This window comes from Salmo trutta, chromosome 2 (assembly GCF_901001165.1).
Source record: "Salmo trutta chromosome 2, fSalTru1.1, whole genome shotgun sequence".
In the NCBI taxonomy this organism is placed as follows: domain Eukaryota; kingdom Metazoa; phylum Chordata; class Actinopteri; order Salmoniformes; family Salmonidae; genus Salmo; species Salmo trutta.
In genome coordinates, this window is record NC_042958.1 from 10,815,327 (window position 1) to 10,839,785 (window position 24,459).

The following is a 24,459-nucleotide window of genomic DNA, read 5'->3' on the forward strand; positions in this document are numbered from 1 at the left end:
GCCCTAACAGGTTAAACAATGGCACTTTATATAATGTTTACATACCCTACATTACTCATCTCATATGTATTTACTGTACTCTATACCGTCTACTGCATCTTGCCTATGCCGTTCGGCCATCGCTCATTCATGTATTTTTATGTACATATTCTTATTCATTCCTTTACACTTGTGTGTATAAGGTAGTTGTTGTGAAATTATTAGGTTAGATTACTTGTTAGATATTACTGCATGGTCGGAACTAGAAGCACAAGCATTTCGCTACACTCGCATTAACATCTGCTAACCATGTATATGTGACAAATAAAACTTGATTTTGATTTGAGATGTATTGAGTTTCTCTTGAGTTTTGCCATTAGTGCAGTAAGTTGTTGTTAAATTCATAAGATGATGAGAGGGAGCTTTAGGTGAGGTAATCATTTCTCAATCAAAGTTTGTACGGACAGATGTTGCCTATTGAATATCATTGTAGAATATCCAATTGCAAGAGCTGCCTATGCCGACACATATTGTCTCAATAACATTTTCAATTCTTAATACCCTCAAACACCAAGTTAGGCATGCCTAATTTCAAAATAGTCCGTCTTCACGGTCAATAGTGAATGATAATTCTTCCTGTTTTACCCGTGAAATGTCCAAACTGCATGGCAATCATTTCATCTCAATCAGTTTCATGCATTCAGATCTTCTTGAATTACTGTATCGTGAGCGAATTAAAACAGATGGTGTTCACAAACTATAAGTGTTTCGTGTAGGCCTATTTTGTTTCAATCACAGTGTCACGTCCTGACCAGTAAAGGGGTTATTTGTTATTGTAGTTTGGTCAGGACGTGGCAGGGGGGTGTTTGTTTTATGTGGTTCGGGGTTTGTTGGGATATGTGTTTATGTAGAGGGGTGTTTGTTTAGAGTATTCCGGGGTTTTTGGTTATGTTCTATGTTTTGTATTTCTATGATCTGTCTATGTTGTGTATTTCTTTGTGTTGGCCTGGCATGGCTCTCAATCAGGAACAGCTGTACATCGTTGTTGCTGATTGGGAGTCATACTTAGGTAGCCCTGTTTTCACATGTCCCTTGTGGGAAATTGTTTTTGCATTGCTGTGTTTAGCCTGTAATACTGTGCATTCGTTCGTTTTCTTGTTTTGTTGTTACGTGTCTCAATAAAAGTTAAAATGAGCACTCAACCCGCTGCGCCTTGGTCCACTATATACAACGAGCGTTACACACAGCATATATCCTGCGTAGTGACACGTTCTGTTGAGTTTTCAGCTTCAGATAAGAAATGACTGAGAAGGTGTTTTGGTGTAACATACTATGCGACAGTATATGCTATTATATTCGGTTATGTAAAATACTAATTAATCATTATGTGATCTTGCGAGACAGTGATTCAGCTTTGATCTAAACGAGCATCGCTGTGAGAAGTGATAATCTTCTATTTGTAATAAGAATAAGAATAAGAATAATAACAGGTGATGAGTAGGACTATTAGGCGTAGGCAACAGATGTTGATGATGAGGGTTATTTGAAGCGATTTTAGCGCCCTTCGAATCGTGGTGCTGAAAGGACATCACCTTAACCAAGTGATCCCATATCGTTGTGGGTTATACTGCAAGAGGGTGTCCCCAGAGTTTTATGAACATGGAGGCAGACACACAGTGAATAAGGGTGATAGATCTCATTGGAGTGATGAAGTTCATGCAGTGGATCAGTTTGTCTACGCATTAGAGGTGGTACGCTAAGCACTTGGACAGTAGAGCAAGTTCAAGTGCGTCGTACACGAGCCCCAAGTACATAACAAACTGTTTTGACGACAGACAGTTTTTAGCAACCCTGGAGTTTTCTGTGTAAATTCTCGTTACAACAGAGTTGGCCCATTTAAAGTGGACAAGCCTCTGACCGACAGGTCTCTGACTGACAGGCCTCTGACCGACAAGCCTCTGCACACTCCTACAGTTAAAGCGACTTGATGCTTGATCCGTAAAATGTGGTTGGAGGCTTCGTATGGAGGGTGTGACGCAATTTCGCAGCCTCTGGATGCATGCAGAGGCCAAATCGAGCTCTGTACTGCATCGCCGTGCACCTCTCAAATTTTGGAACAACGCACAGGTCTCTCTGTAGCCCCGCATTGACATGATTGGTTATCGGTAGGTGCATCCTGTATTAACACAAACTAACTTCCTTCACAATAGCTCTCATCTGCTCCACTAAGTGCAAGAACGAATGCCCTGACGTCTGCGGAGGCTGCGTCTGCGGAGGCTGCGTCTGCGGAGGCTGCGTCTGCGGAGGCTGCGTCTGCGGAGGCTGCGTCTGAGGAGGCTGCATCGCTATAAATGCTGTATGGCCACTTCAGAAATCAGATTGATTTTATTCATAATTTGCGCCACCGCCAGAGAGAGATGACAGGGAAGCAACTACCATTTATCTACAGTACCTTTAGGCTGCTATAAATGTCATTATAGCTTTTTCATGGCATGTTAGTGGTTAATAAAAATAATTGATTTAGAATTTATTATATTTTTACCATCTGTGTATTCTCAAATTGAAAAAATGTAGAGAACGCTTTCCACCCTGCTACAGCAGCTACATCCATGACCATCATTTAGGCTGCTGTTTTAATCTGAATGGAGTTGTTGTAGACAAGAATTGGAAAAGCAGCAGCAGAGTGCTCCCTGGAACACCTCACCCCAATTACAGCCAGCTGGCTAGGAGAGAAGTATTACAGCACTTGGTCATTCATACTCTCTCAGATGATAGCTTCAGCTAGCACACAGAGGAAACGGCATCCCTAGTGTCGTGAACAGCGGTGATGTAGAGTATGCACTCTGATTGCCTAGCAAGGTCAACAGTCCACCAGCACAGGGAGTGTGTGTCAACATTGTAGAAAGCGCTGGAAAGCTTCCCTCAGCATCAATTCAAAGAGGTAGAATTTTTTTTAATTGACAAAGAGGGAATATGAAAAATAGCTACTGTGTATAACAGGAAGAAATATGAGCAAATAAAGGGGGAAATATGAATTTTCTGGCAACCAGTGAGCTGCTCCATCTACAATATGAAAGCTAGTTATTTGTTTTCCATAAAGGCAGTGATGGATTTGGGCTAACGGTGGGAAATCACATTTCTTCATTAACCGCGTCAGAGTTCACCAACTAGCACAATGATCTCATTCCTCTTTGGTGATTGTTCATTCCATTACAGAGAAAACATTTCTAAAACATTTCCTGTTCCATATATATCAACCATCCCCATGACAGCTAGATACTTAGACTTATCAAGATCCATTAGGCATTAGCATACAAACAAAGCCCAGTCTTGGATTAAACATTTGCTGATGTGGTTCCTGTTGGTATTGTATGTGAAAGGCATATCTAAGAGGCTCAAATCTGGACAAAATAACATTGATCCTGTGCCACATAAATGCATGCGAGTTGATTTTAGCTGGCACATTTTTTTTATATGGAATTTAGCCAGTAAACATTGTAGTTATTACTAAGATGTAGTTTTGTCAAACTTGGAGTCAAGATCGGCATGATAATTTACATGAAACAAGGCTGCTTTTACACATTTGTTTGTTGTTGATTTCCGATCATTAGTTCTATTGACCCATACGAAAAACTCATGTATCATAATATATGTACAGTGCATTCGGAAAGTATTCAGACCCCTTAACTTTTTCCACATTTTGTTACGTTAGGTTAAGGTCAGGTGATTCTGGGGATGAAAAACAGCCCCAGAACATTATTCCTCCTCCAACAAACTTTACAGTTGGAACTATGCATTGGGTCAGGTAGCGTTATCCTGGCATCCGCCAAACCCAGATTGGTCCATCCAGATGTTGAAGCATGATTCATCACTCCAGAGAACGAGGGGTTGTATCATGGTGGAATGCCTTCGACACCTTGTAGAGTCCATGCCCAGACGCATTGAAGCTGTTCTGCTACTTTAGGTCTCAATGGGACGTTACTGGACGATGGCTAATAGCGCTCACTAGCCAGCTAGCTCACGTCTACTACTCATAGCATTTGTTGTAATATAGCAGCCAAATCATTCAGTTTGACTAGTTAGTCTCACAATTCTCTTTACCAAACAAACCTCTTGGTAGATGGTGAAAATATCAAGGGATGTCTTTCTAAATGCTGAAGCAATCTGCAGCAATCTGCCAAGTCATTTCAAATGTCAATGTTAAAATGACAAATGTTCCTTTCTCTTTCATTTTCAATTAGAGAAATTATATTTTTATCCTTTGGTCAGAGGAACAAAGCACAAAGCACAAACTATCTAAATGATTACTAAGTTGTCTCCCGGGTGGAAAAGCTCTATTTAGAGCAAACCACAATGACATTATAATTTGCTATACTAAAAGGCCAAGTCAATTTGAGCTCTTTTCTTATTTCCAAAGATTACTAGTAAAGAATCCAACACCCATCCCTATAATTAGCATGTAATGTCTCTGTCTATTTGATATCCTAATGAAGGATGGTTGGCCTACATGCATTCTCATGACTGGATGACTTTGTTCACAATGCAGCAGAACAATGTCTATTACAGGACTGTGGCCAATTACTTTGTGTGAGGCTTCCTCTCTCTCTCTCTTTCATTTCACATATGATTAAAATGGGGGTGAATAGCTATAACAAACAACTTCACCAAAGTAGAAGGGTCTCTTTAAATATTCACCATAAGAAGACAGTCTACCATAGAGTGAGTTTGGGTTATTTCCAAATGTCCAAGGCTGGGTCTTTTTTAAGGTTGCTTGGTGTTCTATTGTGCCATTTACGTAAGATGATGGCTATTGTACTACAGACTGATGGTATATGCTTAAATGCAGTGTTGTTGAATTTGAATACTTCCATTTGATTATGTTGATCTGAATAAGAAGCACATTAGAATTACAACAAAATTAGAGAGAACTCCACGTGGAGTGTAATATCTCAATCATCAGGATCATTAGCCTGGTCCAAACACATATCAAAGCTAGGTTGACTAGCAGAGAAGACAGTTGGTCACAGAGGGTTGGCATCGCTTTGTCTACAATCAAACCCCCATCAAAATATGTCTGCACAAAAGCATTTACATCAAGGGGACAGGAGAAGGAGCAGCTCGGTCGACATTAAAAGAGCCACAGATCAAAAGAGCTGATTACTTTATGTGCGAAGGTTGAGATGCAGTGACAACATTGATGTCTGCGTATTGTTTGGGCATTCAGTCATAGATGCTAATTAGACATGGGTTCAAAAAGTATGTATTTTTCTTTCAAGTACTTCATTGAGCTTGCCTGGCACAATGGAACCTATTTAATAGACCCAATATTGCATATATACTGAATTAGCACCATTATACAGTGCGGCATAAACCCCACTCACAAACATTCTAATCACTTCAGCTTACAACTTATCACTATGTAAACTTATAATTTAGCCTCTGTTTCCTTAAGCAATGTTTTAGGAAACAGAGATAAATTAGGTCCTTTGGAGTTTTCATCTGTGGAAGATTTAGGGGTGTATTTTGCACCATAATATTTCTCTCTGCTTCTTCCCAGAATCCTCTGCTGTCCGTTGTGATCTGCTGCCAAGTTTGTTAGCCAGCGTTAACCTCCCCATTGTGGTGCTGGCTGATACATTTGCATATCAGGCAGGTAATTAATTTCCTTACCTGCTCCTCTTTTGTTTTGTAGGAAAAGCCCAATGAATCGGGAGGGACAATACTGAATTCCTGCGTTGTTTTCTCGAGCGTGAAATTGCTTTTTCATGGTTTGCTTATGAGTTAATAAAACACTGGTCCCTCTCTACCCGTCTGCCTTTAAGAATGAATTGATGGGTGAGAAGAACAACATGCCCAAAGTATTGTTCTATTTCTGACCCTCACTCTCTCACACACACAAATGACACTTACATTATGGTAGATAATGTCTTACAAGAGCTTTTGGCTTATCAAGTATCACGGATGGGTCTCCGTTTTGATTTTAGTACACACTGGGCTGTATTCAACAAGTAAGCAGATGCTACTGGGTAGGGCAAAACAGCATTCTTTCCATGTCATAAGAATCCATATTTGAATTACAATCCAGTATAGTTCATTATAAATCAAGTTTTGAATCATGTTAAAAAAATAGCACACGGATCCAAAAATGTGCATACTATAGTACATACAAAATCTGCCATAACAGACTGTCCCTGTAACCAGCCGGTGCAGGTTGCTTACATACCCCTGGGGTCACATGAAATCCAGTGAGCTACCAGTATTCTGACATCAATAATATACAGTAGAGGGTCATTTTAGGATATGTTCATGGGAGAAAAATGTAAATACTAGTAAAGGTATGTTCAAACCCAAATCATTTTTTTACAGGTATCTGAGAGAAAAAAAATATTATTTATGTAGTACAGAACATGTTCTATGATAGTACGTAGTACGGAACATGTTCTATTAACGTCATGATAGTACGTAGTACGGAACATGTTCTATTAACGTCATGATAGTACGTAGTACGGAACATGTTCTATTAACGTCATGATAGTACGTAGTACGGAACATGTTCTAACGTCATGATAGTACGTAGTACGGAACATGTTCTAACGTCATGATAGTATGTAGTACGGAACATGTTCTAACGTCATGATAGTACGTAGTACGGAACATGTTCTAACGTCATGATAGTACGTAGTACGGAACATGTTCTAACGTCATGATAGTACGTAGTACGGAACATGTTCTATTAACGTCATGATAGTACGTAGTACGGAACATGTTCTATTAACGTCATGATAGTACGTAGTACGGAACATGTTCTATTAACGTCATGATAGTACGTAGTACGGAACATGTTCTATTAACGTCATGATAGTACGTAGTACGGAACATGTTCTATTAACGTCATGATAGTACGTAGTACGGAACATGTTCTATTAACGTCATGATAGTACGGAACATGTTCTATTAACGTCATGATAGTACGGAACATGTTCTATTAACGTCATGATAGTACGTAGTACGGAACATGTTCTATTAACGTCATGATAGTACGTAGTACGGAACATGTTCTATTAACGTCATGATAGTACGTAGTACGGAACATGTTCTATTAACGTCATGATAGTACGTAGTACGGAACATGTTCTATTAACGTCATGATAGTACGTAGTACGGAACATGTTCTATTAACGTCATGATAGTACGTAGTACGGAACATGTTCTATTAACGTCATGATAGTACGTAGTACGGAACATGTTCTATTAACGTCATGATAGTACGTAGTACGGAACATGTTCTATTAACGTCATGATAGTACGTAGTACGGAACATGTTCTATTAACGTCATGATAGTACGTAGTACGGAACATGTTCTAACGTCATGATAGTACGTAGTACGGAACATGTTCTATTAACGTCATGATAGTACGTAGTACGGAACATGTTCTATTAACGTCATGATAGTACGTAGTACGGAACATGTTCTATTAACGTCATGATAGTACGGAACATGTTCTATTAACGTCATGATAGTACGGAACATGTTCTGTTAACGTCATGATAGTACGGAACATGTTCTGTTAACGTCATGATAGTACGGAACATGTTCTATTAACGTCATGGTAGTACGGAACATGTTCTATTAACGTCATGGTAGTATGTAGCATTGCACATCAATCCTAAATCTTGCATCATACCCGATGTGAAAGATAATTGCTCAAGCAAATATGGAGAAATGAATCTGGAGCTGCATAAACAAATATGAGGATAATTAAAATGTGATACTTTAATTTTCTGCAATCACCAGTGGAGGCAAATTCTAAAAGGGGATTTACTATTCCACATTTCCTCAGTAGCTAATCTGTGGGTCTTGTGAATCTTTTCCTGGGTTCCCTGGGAAATTACCAGGAGAAAAACAAGAAAACATGGCGTCAAGGTCGGCCTCTTGCAATCAAATTCACATGAACACTGTGATCAGTCTGTTGTTAGAATAAGTGGCTATCCATTCAAGTGATTGCTAGGCACAATATTTCTGTCACACAAATAATGAATTCAGGTAGAGTCAATTTCATGTGTATAATATAATTATTCAGGCTGTAGTTTAGTCTGCACTGGTTTGATCATATAAATATTTAGATATGTGCTTGGTACTAAATTATACCATCATGTCAGACCCAGGATTCGAACTCATGCCACAATTCCACCATTGTGTCACGCCCAGGAGGATGAAAAGATTTGGCATGGGCCCTCAGATCCTCAAAAAGTTCTACAGCTGCACAATTGAGAGCATCTTGACTGGCTGCATCACCTATTGGTAACTGCTTGGCATCTGACCGTAAGGTGCTATAGAGGGTAGTCCATACGGCCCAGTACATTACTGGGGCCAAGCTCCCTGCCATCTAGGACTTCAATACCAGGCGGTGACTCCAGCCACTCAAGTCATAGACTGTTCTCTCTGCTACCGCATGGCAAGTGTTACCGATGCACCAAGTCTGGAACCAACAGGACCCTGAACAGCTTCTACCCACAGTCCATTAGACTGCTACATAGTTAGTCCAGGTAGCTATTGGTTAACTATTTAACTATCTGCATTGACCCTTTTTGCACTAACTTTTGTCTCATCACATATGCTTCTGCTAATGTTTATTATCTATCCTGTTGCCTAGTCACATTACCCCTACCTATATGTACATACAGTATCTACCTCAATTACCTTATACCCTTGCACATCAACTAGGTACTGGTACCCCGTGTATATTGCCAAGTTACCGTTACTCAACTGTATTTATTCCTTGTGTTATTATATATTGGTTTTTTCTCTCTGCATTGTTGGGCAAGTAAGCATTTCACTGTTAGTCTACACCTGCTGTTTACGAAGCATTGACAAATAAAATGTGATTTGATAGGGCATGTCGTGTTAGAATGACGCCATCTGATGGAAGACAATGCAATTCCACAACATACACCATAAACTAGCTAGCATGCTCATCACTAACCACTAGCCTACCAAAACCATGAACTGGGGACGACACTGCTTCAAGCAAGGCAGTAGCAATGCTAATATGTATCCACCTGCTACATAAGCACCATATCAGAGTGAAAGTTGAGGAGTCACTGTCCTCTCCAATCTCACATGTTCTCCAAAGTTGTTCCATGCATGAACTGAAATGCACTCCTAGTATTTCAAATACATTTTATTCCTCTCACTCGCTTATTCGTTCTAAAATTCCCGCAATGCACCTCTGAAAAAGATCAAAACAATGGCTGAAGCCTGATATAGTTGATCAGGAAGGATCTTCCCATTACATAATAAACAGAATTAAGACTTCCACTCATGGCTAATGTTTTGGTCTTAAACCCCAAGTTGATCTAAAGCTCTTTCAGCCATAGAAAAGAGTGGAGCAACCAAAAACCACACAAGCCTCTTAAGATAATTCTTCTATTAACTCCGGATTAGAATTATTGTCTGTTGCGGTCCTATTCTTTATTCCAGGAATGCATTATGATAAAACTCGGGTTTAATGGGGCTTACTTGGTACAAATACTTAAGGGTAATCCTAGTGTGATGCTACTATGTGGATTGTACTTGGCCAAGCACATACACTTGTACACATGATATGTACACACATGCGTACAGACACGCACACGCACACGCACACACACTGGCACATATACATGCACACACACGTACCTGACTGGACTCATAGTGGCTCATCAAATAGTATTTTATTAAACCGTTTTTTTTGTATAGCTTCCTCTGACGTAACATGCTCGGCGTATACATGCTATAGACGGGGAGAGAGAATGGAATGGAAAACACACGTTGATTTGGAAAGAACTCACTCCATTAGGAAACATTCCCATCTCATCAGTTCAATATACTTAATGTCATCATGTCACTGTACATAATAAAGGGCCATATGTACAGTCATCGCAAGATAACTATCTTTGCATATTCTTTACAGTTTACAGTGTTTCAAAACAGGGATTTATGTCACAGTAGCCTCTATAAACTATCAAACATTTTGAAAGTGATATGTTAATATTCATGTGATATAGTAAGGGGTGTATTAAATCAATAGCATCAGGAGTTTCCTGGTTAAACATGACAGCCTAGTTCTGTGAGAAAGAATAGGGTTTGATCACTGTATGTTTGTTGACTAAGACTAACGTTAACGCAAGCATGTTGTCTTGCTGTGAGGTGTAAGTGTTGTTTTACCTAAATGCTGGAAAGCAAGTTTGATTGAATAGGGGCCAGGGCATGTTGTTTCTCATCTATGTCATACTGCAGTCAACATGTGATCCATCCCAATACAGTGCAGCTTGATGCATACACCAACAACCCCCAGGCATTCTGCATCCTATCAGCATATGCCAATCACTAGGATAAACCAATCACATTGTCAGATGACGAAACAGGATAAAGGATAAAGTCAGTGAAATTAACCGTTATGATAGATTTAGAGGAGTTGCCAAAAACCGGATGTTTTACTAGATGATACTAGATGATAAATTGTTTAGAACTAGGACAGAAGAATTTATAACTGACTTTTTCAGACATAACATAGGTACAGCAGATCCCCTTATTGTATGGGACACTTTTACGTGTGCCTTTAGAGGCCATGCAATTCAATACTCATCTATAAAACAAAAGCAATTTAGATCAAATGAGTCCATATTAACAAAGGAAATTTAAGGATTAACAGTACAGTTAGATGGCAATAAAAGCGGTACCATAGAGGCACAGAATAAGTTAGAGGAAAAACAAAAAGAAATGGAGGAACTTATTCAAGAAAGATCCAGTGTAATATGTTATAAAAATAAAGCAAACTGGATAGAATATGGGGTAAAAATGCACCAAATTCTTTTTCAATCTTCAATATAGAAATGCTACCAAAATAAATGTATTAAAACTTGTTACAAACGATGGAGTCACACATGATTCACCAAATGATATTTTGAAATAGGAAGTAAAGTACTTTAAGAATATGTTTTCGTTTCAGGCTCCTCCATCTCCACTAACTGAAACTAATTGTATGGATTTTTTTCCTAATAATAATGTAAAATTAACATCTGTACAGAAAGACTCATGTGAAGGCCAAATTACAGAGGAGGAACTGCTTGACGCAATTGGAGCCTTTAAGGATGGGAAAACTCCAGGGCTGGATGGCATACCAGTGGAAGTATCCAAAACCTTTTTTGATATACTCAAAGGACCATTATTAGTATGTTTTAACCACTCCTATATAAATGGTAGATTATCAGACACGCAACAAGAAGGTCTGATATCATTATTACTGAAACAGGACCCAAATGGTATATATAAAGATCAAGTCCATTTAAAAAATTGGAGACCTCTTACACTTCATTGTTGTGATGCAAAAATCTTAGCAAAATGCTTTTCGCATAGAATTAAAAAAGTATTGTCAGATATTATTCATCCTAATATAAGACAATTACTGGAAACAATTGAATACTATGAAACATCGGGGACACCAGGCCTGGTTTTCATTGCTGATTTTGAAAAGGCTTTTGATAAAGTACGACTGGAGTTTATATATAAATGCCTAGAATATTTCAATTTTGGGGAATCTCTTATAAAATGGGTTAAAGTTATGTATAGTAACCCTAGGTGTAAAATAGTAAATAATGGCTACATCTCAGAAAGTTTTAAACTATCTAGAGGAGTAAAACAAGGTTGTCCACTATCGGCATATTTATTTATTATTGCCATCGAAATGTTAGCTGTTAAGATTAGATCAAACAATAATATTAAGGGATTAGAAATCTGTGGCTTAAAAACGAAGGTGTTATTGTACGCCGATGATTCATGTTTTCTTTTAAAACCACAATTAGAGTCTCCACGGCCTCATAGAGGATCTAGATACTTTTGCTGTCCTCTCTGGATTAAAACCAAATTATGATAAATGTGCTATATTATGTATTGGATCACAAAAAAATGCAAATTTTACATTACCATGTAGTTTACCAATTAAATGGTCTGACGGACATGTGGACATACTCGGTATACAAATCCCAAAAGAAAGAAATGATCTCACTCCAATAAATGTTTAGAGAAAGTTAGCAAAAATAGATAAGATCTTGCTATCTATTTGTGGAAAAATCACCCTGATTAACTCTTTAGTCATATCACAGTTTACCTATTTGCTTATGGTTTTGCCTACACCTAGTGACCTGCATTTGAAATTATATGAGCAAAAAAGATTCCATTTTATTTGGAACGGCAAGCCAGATAAAATTAAAAGGGCCTATTTATATAACGAATATGAATTCGGAGGGCAGAAATGATTAAATATTAAAGCATTAGACCTCTCACTAAAGGCATCAGTCATACCAAAGTTATACTTAAATCCAAACTGGTTATCTAGTAAATTGGTACGAATGTCTCATCCTATGTTCAAGAAGGGCCTTTTTCCCTTAATTCAGATTACACTTTCGGTTGTTTGAAAAGGAAACAATCTCCAAAATATCTTTATTTTTTAAACAAGCCTTAGAAAGTTGGTTGCAAATCAGTTTAATCCACCTGAAAAGACAAAACAAATAATACAACAAACATTGTGGTTAAATTCAAATATAGTAAATCATAAACTGTTTTTTTTAAGAAATGTTTAAAAAAGGTATAATTTTAGTGAATGATATTATAAATAGGACTGGTGGAGTGATGTCACACATGCAGCTAACACAGACATGGAAATGTCTGCTCTACCCAAAATTACAACCAATTAATTGCAGCATTACCACAAAAATGAAAGCAGCAAGTAGAAGGGGAAAAAAGTAAGGAACTTGTATGTCGGCCCTGTATTAAAGAATATAAATGGTTAAAGAAAAGTGTGATAAATAAACACATATACCAATTTCATTTAAGGACCAAAAAACTGACAGCTGTGCCATATAAATTGCAAAATAGTTGGGAAGAGATTTTCGATGTACCCATTCCATGGCACATGGTTTATGAATTGATACGCAAAACAACGCCGGATTCAAAACTTCACATTTTTCAAATTAAATTACTATACAAAATTCTTGCCACTAATAGAATGTTATATATATGGGGGATACAATCTTCCCAGCTCTGCAGATTCTGCTGTGAGGAGGCAGAGTCATTAGATCATTTATTTTGGTATTGTCCATATGTAGCTCGTTTTTGGTCACAGGTCCAGGAATGGCTCAAGAATTGCAACATTTGCCTAGAACTAACGTTGCAGATAGAAATACTGGGTGATTTGAAAAGCCATAGTCAGTCAATCAATAATATAATAATTATTTTAGCAAAAAAAAATATTTTTAATTTACAATCTGTAGAAGCTATGAGAATAGAAAGGTTCAATTGTTTTATGAAGCATCACAGCACAGTTGAAAAATACATGGCAAATAGAAATCCGAAATGGATGGTGTTGAGAGATAGATGGGAGGGGTTGAATGGAGCTGAAGGGTGCGACTAATAACAAGATAAACAATCTAAAACATACGGGGTCTGTAAAATGTGTATAGGTTCAGAACTTTTGTGAAATAGTACATTTACAAATAGAAATCAAACTGGATGGACATCAGAAATAGAGGAAGGACTAAAAACAATCAAAAAATAACTATTGTAAAATAGACTGTGTCTGTAAAATGTGTATAAGATGAATAAATTGAAGGTAAAAGCCGAAGTGTTTATTAGTTTACTCCAATTGGGGGATCGGTGGTAGGGTTTGCGAGGAATAATAATAAAGGTATATTCTTCAAAAAAGTATGTATGTGTATATATAGGTATGTGTATGTATATATGTGTATATGTATGCATGCGTGTATGGATATATATATTTACCCAAAACATATATGGGGTTTGGAAATGATGCAGACAATTACATTGATGGAAGCAATATTCTTTCCACAATATTAAGCTGATCCACCCCTCATTTTTTATAAAAAAAAAAAAAAAAAAAAAAAAAAAACGGATGCTCTTATTTTCAGAGATACAGCTATTGTCAACCTAGCTTTCTTTTCCACTGAAAACTGGATTTGGGAACTCAGCTCAGCTGTTTCTCTTACATCTGCAATGTTAGGTTACCGTTACGGTGGCCTAGTTGCTCCATTCATAACAGTTGATTGGTGTCCATTTATTTCAGAAGAGTAGTTTGGAGGCCGACACGTTTCCCTGCGGCGTGACAGAAGAGGCCCAAAGCGCCGCCGGGAGAAAAATGCAATCTTCATCCATTTTTTAAATGTCTCCTTGAAGGTCAGGTTTAGCAATTCCAATTGAGGTCCAATAGGAGTTCAGTGCTCCTTTGATAAGGCCATGGGCATGCTTAAGGTCAGCAGAGAACACAGACACAAGGGAAGCTTTTGTGAGCATGGTCACCTTTTATTATAGAGTATATAATGATGATTCAACAGTGGTACAGGCCAAGTGAGACTTTGACTGCTTTATCTCTTACAGGTGTATCATTGTCTCTCTCTCTCTCTCTCTCTCGTAGTCTCTCTCTCTGTTTCTCACTCTCTCCTTCTTTCTTCCTCTCTATCTCTCTCTCTAACACACACACACACACACACACACACACACACACACACACACACACACACACACACACACACACACACACACACACACACACACACACACACACACACACACACACACACACACACAAACACATGCACAGAAGCGCACACACTCACTCATTGGCAAGTCTGCTAATTTGGCATAAAAGACAGTCTAATCTCTAATTACATTTTACCAAGACATCTTATCATTAATTTACCCGTGATTAGCTTTTGTTACTCCTTTTATGTTTTGTTCCCTCTACAAAATAACAAGTGTAAACCTTCCCCAATTAAAAGGTACTCCTCAGTGTCTCTGACATCAGTGCTGCGTCAGTGGAAGCTATAAAAAGACTGGTTCTATCTATCAATAAGTCACCATTAAGCCAGTAAAGTCGTGTGTGTGTGTGTGTGTGTGTGTGTGTGTGTGTGTAAGAAAGTCCAGAATGGTGTGACATTTGACATATGTTAACTGGACACTTAGAAGGTATCATTTTTTATTGTACTCTTAGGTATATGTGTGTACAGTAGGCGCATGTGCATCAAGGCAGAACATTTTGATTGATTTAATTAAATCAGGAATCAACATTAACTATGTGATATCAAATAAATACTCCATTAGATATAAATCTCAGTTTCTCACAGCAGAGGTACAAAGTTGTTTCTCCAGCTTCAGAGGCTTCCTGCCTCTGTGATGTCTTCAGCTAGGATCATAACTAGTCACTATTGCAAATCCGTATATTATTACCTTTTCTTCCCTTCCTATAACCAACCCTTCATTATAACCCTAACTTCATCAGTCACACACCACACATACTATATTTTTACAAAGGTAGATACCCTTCCCTGCAGGTTTCCTTTACAAAGCGCTATCTCCAACCCCCAAGGTAAAACATGTTGGGATTGATGAGTGGCGAAGCGGGACAATTAAGGACATTCCGACCGCTTTTAATTATTGCACAAATGAGAGGGGAATGAATCAGGTCACTTTCCTCGCCACCCTACGGCCATAGTGGAATGCTGGGTAATCCTTGTGACTGGCTGATTAATTGAAACGCAGTATGGAAGCTGGGGCCGGGAGGGTCAAAATGCATTAAACTGTCAGCCTTGACCTCTAGTTGTTCACTGAGCCAACTACTGAGATGGATGAAGCGTATGCAGATGAGGCCATAATCCCGTTTGAAATTATACATGAAATGGCAAGAGAGAGTGATGGGGAATTAAGGGAAGGAGAGCTCTGAGGAAAATCAACAACGTGAAAAGATCCTATGTTGAGCGTATAGTTTAGAATGAAGATTTTATACCCTAATAGTTGGTTATGAGGATACAGTAAATCAGACTGGCTTGAATTAGTTACAGTGCTTCATAAAAAATAATACCTTTTAAGTAGCGGGTTAGCATACAGTGGATTTCACACCATGCTGGACTTTCTTACACACACACACACACACACACACACACACACACACACACACACACACACACACACACACACACACACACAAACAAAACACACACACAAATAATCGGGCTAACTGGTCCCACAGTGGCCATTCCTACAGCTCATTTGCTATGGCGGTATGAAGGTTAATGGCTACGCTGGCCCATGAAACTGGCCAAAGACAAACAGCGTTGTCAGAAGCACAGTGTCTGGAAGCCAATAAAGATATATAAAAACACAGGGCCCCACCGAGCCGAACAAAAGCCACCCTCAGAGTAGAACGGATGAAAGACTCAAACAAATCAATGTGGCAAGGGAGAGACCCACTAAATCATAGGTATACAACGGTTGCTCTATATCATATCAAATCAAATCACATTTTATTGGTCACATACAAATGGTTAGCAGATGTTAATGTGAGTGCAGCGAAATACTTGTGCTTCTGGTTCAGACAGTGCAGTAATATCTAACGAGTAATCTAACAATTCCCCAACAACTCTCTAATACACACAAATTTAAAAGGGGTGAATGAGAATATGTACATATAAATATATGGATGAGCGATGGCCGAGCGGCATAGGCAAGGTGCAATAGATGGTATAAAATACAGTATATACATATGATATGAGTAATGTAAGATATGTAAACATTATTAAAGTGGCATTATTTAAAGTGGCATTGTTTAAAGTGACTAGTGATCAATTTGTTAAAGTGGCCAGTGATTGGGTCTCCATGTAGGCAGCAGCCTCTCTGAGTTAGTGATATGCTGTTTAGCAGTCTGATGGCCTTGAGATAGAAACTGTTCTTCAGTCTCTCGGTCCAAGCTTTGATGCACCTGTACTGACCTCGCCTTCTGGATGTTAGCGGTGTGAACAGGCAGTGGCTCGGGTCGTTATTGTCTTTGATCTTTTTGTCTTCAAATAAAATAAAATAAAATGTTATTGGTCACATACACATGGTTAGCAGATGTTAATGCGAGTGTAGCGGAATGCTTGTGCTTCTAGATCCGACCATGCAGTAATATCTAACAAGTAATCTAACAAATTCACAACAACTACCTTATACACACAAGTGTAAAGGAATGAATAAGAATATGTACATAAAAATACATGAATGAGCGATGGCCGAACGGCATAGGCAAGATGCAGTAGACGGTATAGAGTACAGTAAATACATATGAGATGAGTAATGTAGGGTATGTAAACATTATATAAAGTGGCATCGTTTAAAGTGCCTAGTGACACATTTATAACATACATTTTTCCATTATTAAAGTGGCTAGAGTTGAGTCAGTATGTTGGCAGCAGCCACTCAATGTTAGTGATGGCTGTTTAACAGTCTGATGGCCTTGAGATAGAAGCTGTTTTTCAGTCTCTCGGTCCCAGCTTTGATGCACCTGTACTGACCTCACCTTCTGGATGATAACGGGGTGAACAGGCAGTGGCTCGGGTGGTTGTTGTCCTTGATGATCTTTTTGGCCTTCCTGTGACATCGGGTGGTGTAGGTGTCCTGGAGGGCAGGTAGTTTGCCACCGGTGATGCGTTGTGCAGACCTCACTATCCTCTGGAGAGCCTTACGGTTGTGGGTAGAGCAGTTGCCATACCAGGCGGTGATACAGCCCGACAGGATGCTCTCGATTGTGCATCTGTAAAAGTTAGTGAGTTTTTTGGTGACAAGCCAAATTTCTTCAGCCTCCTGAGGTTGAAGTGGCACTAGTGCGCCTTTTTCACCATGCTGTTTGTGAGGGTGGACCATTTTAGTTTGTCTGTGATGTGTACGCCGAGGAACTTAAAACTTTCCACCCTCTCCACTACTGTCCCGTCGATGTGGATGGGGGCTGCTCCCTCTGCTGTTTCCTGAAGTCCACGATCATCTCCTTTGTTTTGTTGACTTTGAGTGAGAGGTTGTTTTCCTGACACCACACTCCGAGGGCCCTCACCTCCTCCCTGCAGGCTGTCTCGTCATTGTTGGTAATCAAGCCTACTACTGTTGTGTCGTCTGCAAACTTGATGATTGAGTTGGAGGCGTGCATGGCCATGCAGTCGTGGGTGAATAGGGAGTACAGGAGGGGGCTGAGAACGCACCCTTGTGGCGCCCCTGTTTTGAGGGTCAGCGAGGTGGAGATGTTGTTTCCTACCTTCACCACCTTGGTACGGCCCGTCAGAATGTCCAGCACCCAATTACACAGGGCGGGGTTGAGGCCCAGCTTGATGATGAGCTTGGAGGGTACTATGGTGTTGAATGTTGAGCTGTAGTCAATGAACAGCATTCTTACATAGGTATTCCTCTTGTCCATATTTACCTAACATGCTGACCACACTGCTCGCGCACGTCTGCGTAGCCAGGCACTAAAATTGAACTTGGTTTTATTTGTGACGCTCGACGCGCTGTAAGTCCTGATCTGTAAGATCCTCCCTGATGACTGCAGTAACAAGTCTCAGCTGATGGCAGTCATCGTCAAAGAGACAAACTGTATTGCAGCTCTGTGAAAGCAGATACCATCATTTTACTTTCAGTCCAGATTAATTTAATTTGATTCTCTGTTAATGCAAAGCAGATGAGTAAGAACACAAACAATCTGGGCCATTTCAAGTGTTTAACTTTGGGTCCGGAAACCTGTTTTTCCTCCACTTCCACAACACGTTACAAAACACTTTGCCTCTTTCAGTTGTCAACTTTGAACTCAAATTATGAAAGCGTTCAACACAAAGTCAAGGTTAATCGTTCATACTTCAGCAAGGGCACGTCTGTCTCTCTCTATTTATCTCTCTCTCTCTGTCTCTCTCTTCTCTCTCCCATGAGCACAGCATGAGACACATTGGTAAACAACAAAACACACAGACATTAATTATTCAGGAAGTCACAGCAAATTACATATGAGCTGATGCCCCTTTTAGATATAGCCAAACACAAACAGCTGGCAGCAGGTGAGCTAGGCTGCCATGTTGACTCACCAGCTAGGCTAGGCTAGGACTGCCATGTTGACTAACTAGCTAGGATAGGCTAGGGCTGCCATGTTGGCTCACCAGCTAGGCTAGGCTAGGACTGCCATGTTGACTAACTAGCTAGGATAGGCTAGGGCTGCCATGTTGGCTCACCAGCTAGGCTAGGCTAGGGCTGCCATGTTGAGTCACCAGCTAGGATAGGGCTGCCATGTTGACTCACCAGCTAGGCTAGGCTAGGACTGCCATGTTGAGTTACCAGCTAGGCTAGGCTAGGGCTGCCATGTTGAGTCACCAGCTAGGATAGGGTTGCCATGTTGACTCACCAGCTAGGCTAGGCTAGGACTGCCATGTTGGCTCAACAGCTAGGCTAGGGTTGCCATGTTGACTCACCAGCTAGGCTAGCCTGTTACATCTAGGGGGCAGTAATTTCACGGCTGGATAAAAAACGTACCCGATTTAATCTGATTATTAGTCCTGCCCAGAAACTGGAATATGCATATAATTATTAGCTTTGGAGAGAAAACACTCCAAAGTTTCTGAAACTGTTTGAATGGTGTCTGTGAGTATAACAGAACTCCTATGGCAGGCAAAAACCTGAGATGCTTCTGTTCAGGAAGTACCCTGTCTGAACATTTCTTGCCCTTCTTGATTCTCTCTATCGTTTACAAAGGATCTCTGCTCTTACGTGACACTTCTCACGTCAACAATGGAGTCTCACAGCCCGGGAAAAACAGGAATGATGTCATTCAAAGCCCTGGCTGAAGCACACGAGAGCAAAAGCTGAGTGGTCAGTCAATGGACTAAGCCTTAGGCGCGTGACACGCCCCGCCCCCGGCTTTTGGTTTTTTCCTCAGTTTACAGACAGGCAGATTCCCGGTCGGAATATTATCGCTTCTCTACGAGATAAATTGCATAAATATTGGTTTTAAACAGCGGTTGACATGCTTCGAAGTACGGTAATGGAATATTTCGAAATTTTTTGTCATATTTTGCGTCATGCTCGTGGCCGAGATTTAGCGTTGGGATAGTGTCTAGAACGCACGAACAAAACGTCGCTGTTTGGATATAACGATGGATTATTTGGGACCAAACCTACATTTGTTATTGAAGTAGAAGTCCTGGCAGTGTATTCTGATGAAGAACAAGCAAGGTAAGAACATTTTTCTTATAGGAAATGTGATTTTGGTGAAGGCTACACTGGGTGGGTGTCTAAATAGCTAGCCCTGTAACGCCGGGCTATGTACTTACATTATTGCAAAATGTGCTTCATCCGAAAAGCTATTTTAAAATCGGACATATCGAGTGCATAGAGGAGTTCTGTATCTATAATTCTTAAAATAATTGTTATGCTTTTTGTGAACGTTTATCGTGAGTAATTTAGTAAAATCACCGGAAGTGTTCGGTGGGAATGCTAGTTCTGAACGTCACATGCTAATGTAAAAAGCTGGTTTTTGATATAAATATGAACTTGATTGAACAGACATGCATGTATTGTATAACACAATGTCCTAGGTGTGTCATCTGATGAAGATCATCAAAGGTTAGTGCTGCATTTAGATATGGTTTGGGTTTATGTGACATGATATGCTAGCTTGAAAAATGGCTGTGTGATTATTCCTGGCTGGGTACTCTGCTGACATAATCTAATGTTTTGCTTTCGCTGTAAAGCCTTTTTGAAATCGGACAGTTTGGTTAGATAAAGGAGAGTCTTGTCTTTAAATAGCTGTAACATAGTCATATGTTTGAAAAGTGTAAGTTTTCGGATTTAGAGGAGTTTGAATTTCGCGCCCCGCCCATCATTGGATATTGGAGCAGACGTTCCGCTAGCGGAACGTGTAGATGTAAGAAGCTAGGCTACAGCTGCTATGTTGACTAAACAGCTAGTCTAGGCTAGGGCTGCCATGTTGAGTTACCAGCTAGGCTAGGCTAGGGCTGCCATGTTGACTCACCAGCTAGGCGAGGCTAGAGCTGCCATGTTGACTCACCAGCTAGGCGAGGCTAGAGCTGCCATGTTGACTCACCAGCTAGGCGAGGCTAGAGCTGCCATGTTGACTCACCAGCTAGGCGAGGCTAGGGCTGCCATGTTGACTCACCAGCTAGGCTAGGCTAGAGCTGCCATGTTGACTCACCAGCTAGGCTAGGCTAGAGCTGCCATGTTGACTCACCAGCTAGGCGAGGCTAGAGCTGCCATGTTGACTCACCAGCTAGGCGAGGCTAGGGCTGCCATGTTGAGTTACCAGCTAGGCGAGGCTAGAGCTGCCATGTTGACTCACCAGCTAGGCGAGACTAGAGCTGCCATGTTGACTCACCAGCTAGGCGAGGCTAGGGCTGCCATGTTGACTCACCAGCTAGGCGAGGCTAGGGCTGCCATGTTGACTCACCAGCTAGGCTAGGCTAGAGCTGCCATGTTGACTCACCAGCTAGGCTAGGCTAGAGCTGCCATGTTGACTCACCAGCTAGGCGAGGCTAGAGCTGCCATGTTGACTCACCAGCTAGGCGAGGCTAGGGCTGCCATGTTGAGTTACCAGCTAGGCGAGGCTAGAGCTGCCATGTTGACTCACCAGCTAGGCGAGGCTAGAGCTGCCATGTTGACTCACCAGCTAGGCGAGGCTAGAGCTGCCATGTTGACTCACCAGCTAGGCGAGGCTAGAGCTGCCATGTCTTTTGACTCAGCAGGGAGACTGTTGAGGACGTGCACAGTCAAACACCCGGCCCACTGCTGTTTAGTACAGGCGAAAGCAACTGTTACATAATATAGGAAGGTGGCTCTTTTAACAACATTGTGTGATGAGTAACCTTTCCTGAGAGCTAAAGACTGGTGTTAGTTCCCACAGCTAAGACTCACATAGTACTGAGGATGGGTCTTCCTTTGCAAGGAGGTCAAACTGGGGTGAAGCGCAACGAAGGTAGTTCAGTGAATCATGCTTGTGTGATGAGGAACCTGAAGTCTTGAGTTAGCTCCCGGCTAACGCCGCTGCTAGCAGGCTAAAATATTATTGTGGTGAGCAAGAGACTGAGTATTGAACCTCGGTTGGTCACACATACAGCTATAAATTCCCCTACAATCTGAAAGCTGTCAAAGATACGCAGGCCATTGTGGCAGGCCATTGTGGTTATAATAGTTTCACCATTTGTTCTGGCTGATTGAAAGTCTCTGAACGACTCCTTTTAACATTCCTCTTCGTCCTTGAGGCTAAACCTTACAAGGCCAATGAAATACTGAAAGAGGTTATGAACAGCTGCTTTTGAGAGGATCTCCAGCAGGAGGTTTGGGTGCTAATTCGGTGAGGGCTGAAGAGGTCATCAACGCTGGACATACAAGTCATCTCATCTTTGTTACCCAGTTGTAATCGTGTGGCTCATTGACATTAAATCAGGGGCACAAAAGAACAGAATAGATATGTATTATGCATTTACATGGAAATGATTCTTCCTGCTGTTTCAGTATCTAACCCGATAAACACACGACCGGCTGGCAGCAGCGCTCCTGCAGAAGTTAGCTAGCACTTGCGATATTGAGGCTAATGACACACATCCCACTAGCTTCTTCTTATCAGCCATGGGATTTGAAGAGGCAACCCTCTGGTTACTGGCACGCCTCTACAACCTCGAAGCTACCACCTTTGACAAACACATGGTTATGGTGGAAGCTCCTTCTATCCATATAATGACTTACATAACAGAGTGGGTGATGCTGAAAGAAAGCTATCAGATACTGTGGTTTTTGATGACAATTGATCCTGACCGGTGTGTCTGACACTCTTGGAAAGAGGCAAATCACTGGGTCCCGGTCAACTGATCTGCAGTCATATTCAGCTTCAGCACAACTAAGACAGCAAGAGACTCTCACTAAGAAACCAATTATAATCAAAAATGAGGGGGCGCATGTGGGCTGTGTGAACAAATTGAGATTTAAACGGGAAAGTGCGCCGTCAGACAAGCCAGTGATTATGTTTCTGTTTACTCATTAATTTTGAGATGTGTCAACGATGCTGGAAGACTTAATCAACAGAGGATTGGCTGTGTTTACGACCACAACTTTAATTAGGATCTTCTTGCCTTATTAACGAGGACGCTTCAGAAATTGGTAATACTTTTGAGAGTAATAACGTTTTAGGTTAGAAATGCACCCAAAAAAGTGGGACAAGATTATCATTCAGACATATCAGGATTTTCCTCCAAACTAATATATTCAGCCGTTTGTCTTGTTTTTCCAAGCACTCCCGTTGTCTTTTACTGACATTGAATTTGGATGTGAATAACTAATCGATGACACTGCAATATCAATTCTGGCACCGTTTCCATTCAATTTGCCGCCGCTAAAAAGATAATAATAGCACTCTCAATTACATCTGGATTCCCTGTTTTAACTCAGCACTAATTCGAATCAGGATTTGCGAGGCGGGAGATGTATTATTTATTAGGAAATGATGGCAATATGTTTGCTTACATAATTGTGGAAAATGCGTTGGGGGGGAAACAGCGATATCAGTTTCATTTGCGTTCATTATCCAATGCTGGCTGGCGCTAGGGGAGGGCGATGGGAGTGTTTCCTGGCAACAAGGCGGCTCAGGGACATAGCAGTGACAGCTGTTGGAGCAGAGACGAGTGGCGAAAATGTTTTTCCTCCTATCCCTGAGTGTCTGTGTGCCACTGATAGTCATCCCCCAAGTTACTTGTGCCTTTAGGGGTACATAAACAGTTGCCCATGGGTAAATCCATGCTTTTAGCCGTTTAAGAACACCAGTCTCATGTGAGATAGCTTATCTTAACAAAGGTGATATGTTTTGCCTATTTTTCCCTCTGCAAAGTGGAGCTTTGGATAGCAAAGGGGGTCAGTGGGTCAGTTTTCACGTTTCCACTTGATACGATCTATCTTGATACCATCAGAGTAATGAGACCCACATACTGAAATTTCACATCCAATACCAACTGCAGATATTTTCTCTGTGTGTGTGTGTGTGTGTGTGTGTGTGTGTGTGTGTGTGTGTGTGTGTAGGCTTCTGTGGAGACACAAGGCCTTAACTTGTTTCCAATATCTGGGCAAACAAGATTAGCTAGAGAGTTCCATTCTGTCAGACTGTGAGTTGATACCAGGCTTGAGTGACTTTCACTTCAGTTCCAAAGAGGAAAAGTAATATTTACAGAGGCAAAATCCTTGTTCTTACAGACTTGGCCTCATTTCAGCAAAGAATTCTCCTCAGAGATGGAATTGAGGTGAATTGTATGAAAGAATAGTAAGCAATGTGAGTTCAACAATAATTTCCATATTCAGTGTTCTTAGAATACACTTTTACATTTTTTTAATTTCACTGAATTATTATAATAATTCATGTTGCCCTTAATAGACAAACATTTTCTGGATACTCATCAATCAGGATTTGGGTATTTGCCCGTTTTGGTTGTAATTTGATAAAAATAAAGTAAGGTTTCAAGTATCACCCTTATAGTTTCTTATAGATATATATATTATAATTATAGAATAATTTTGCACGGCCAATTTTTCAGTTTTTTATTTGTTAAAAAAGTTTGAAATATCCAATACATTTCGTTCCACTTCA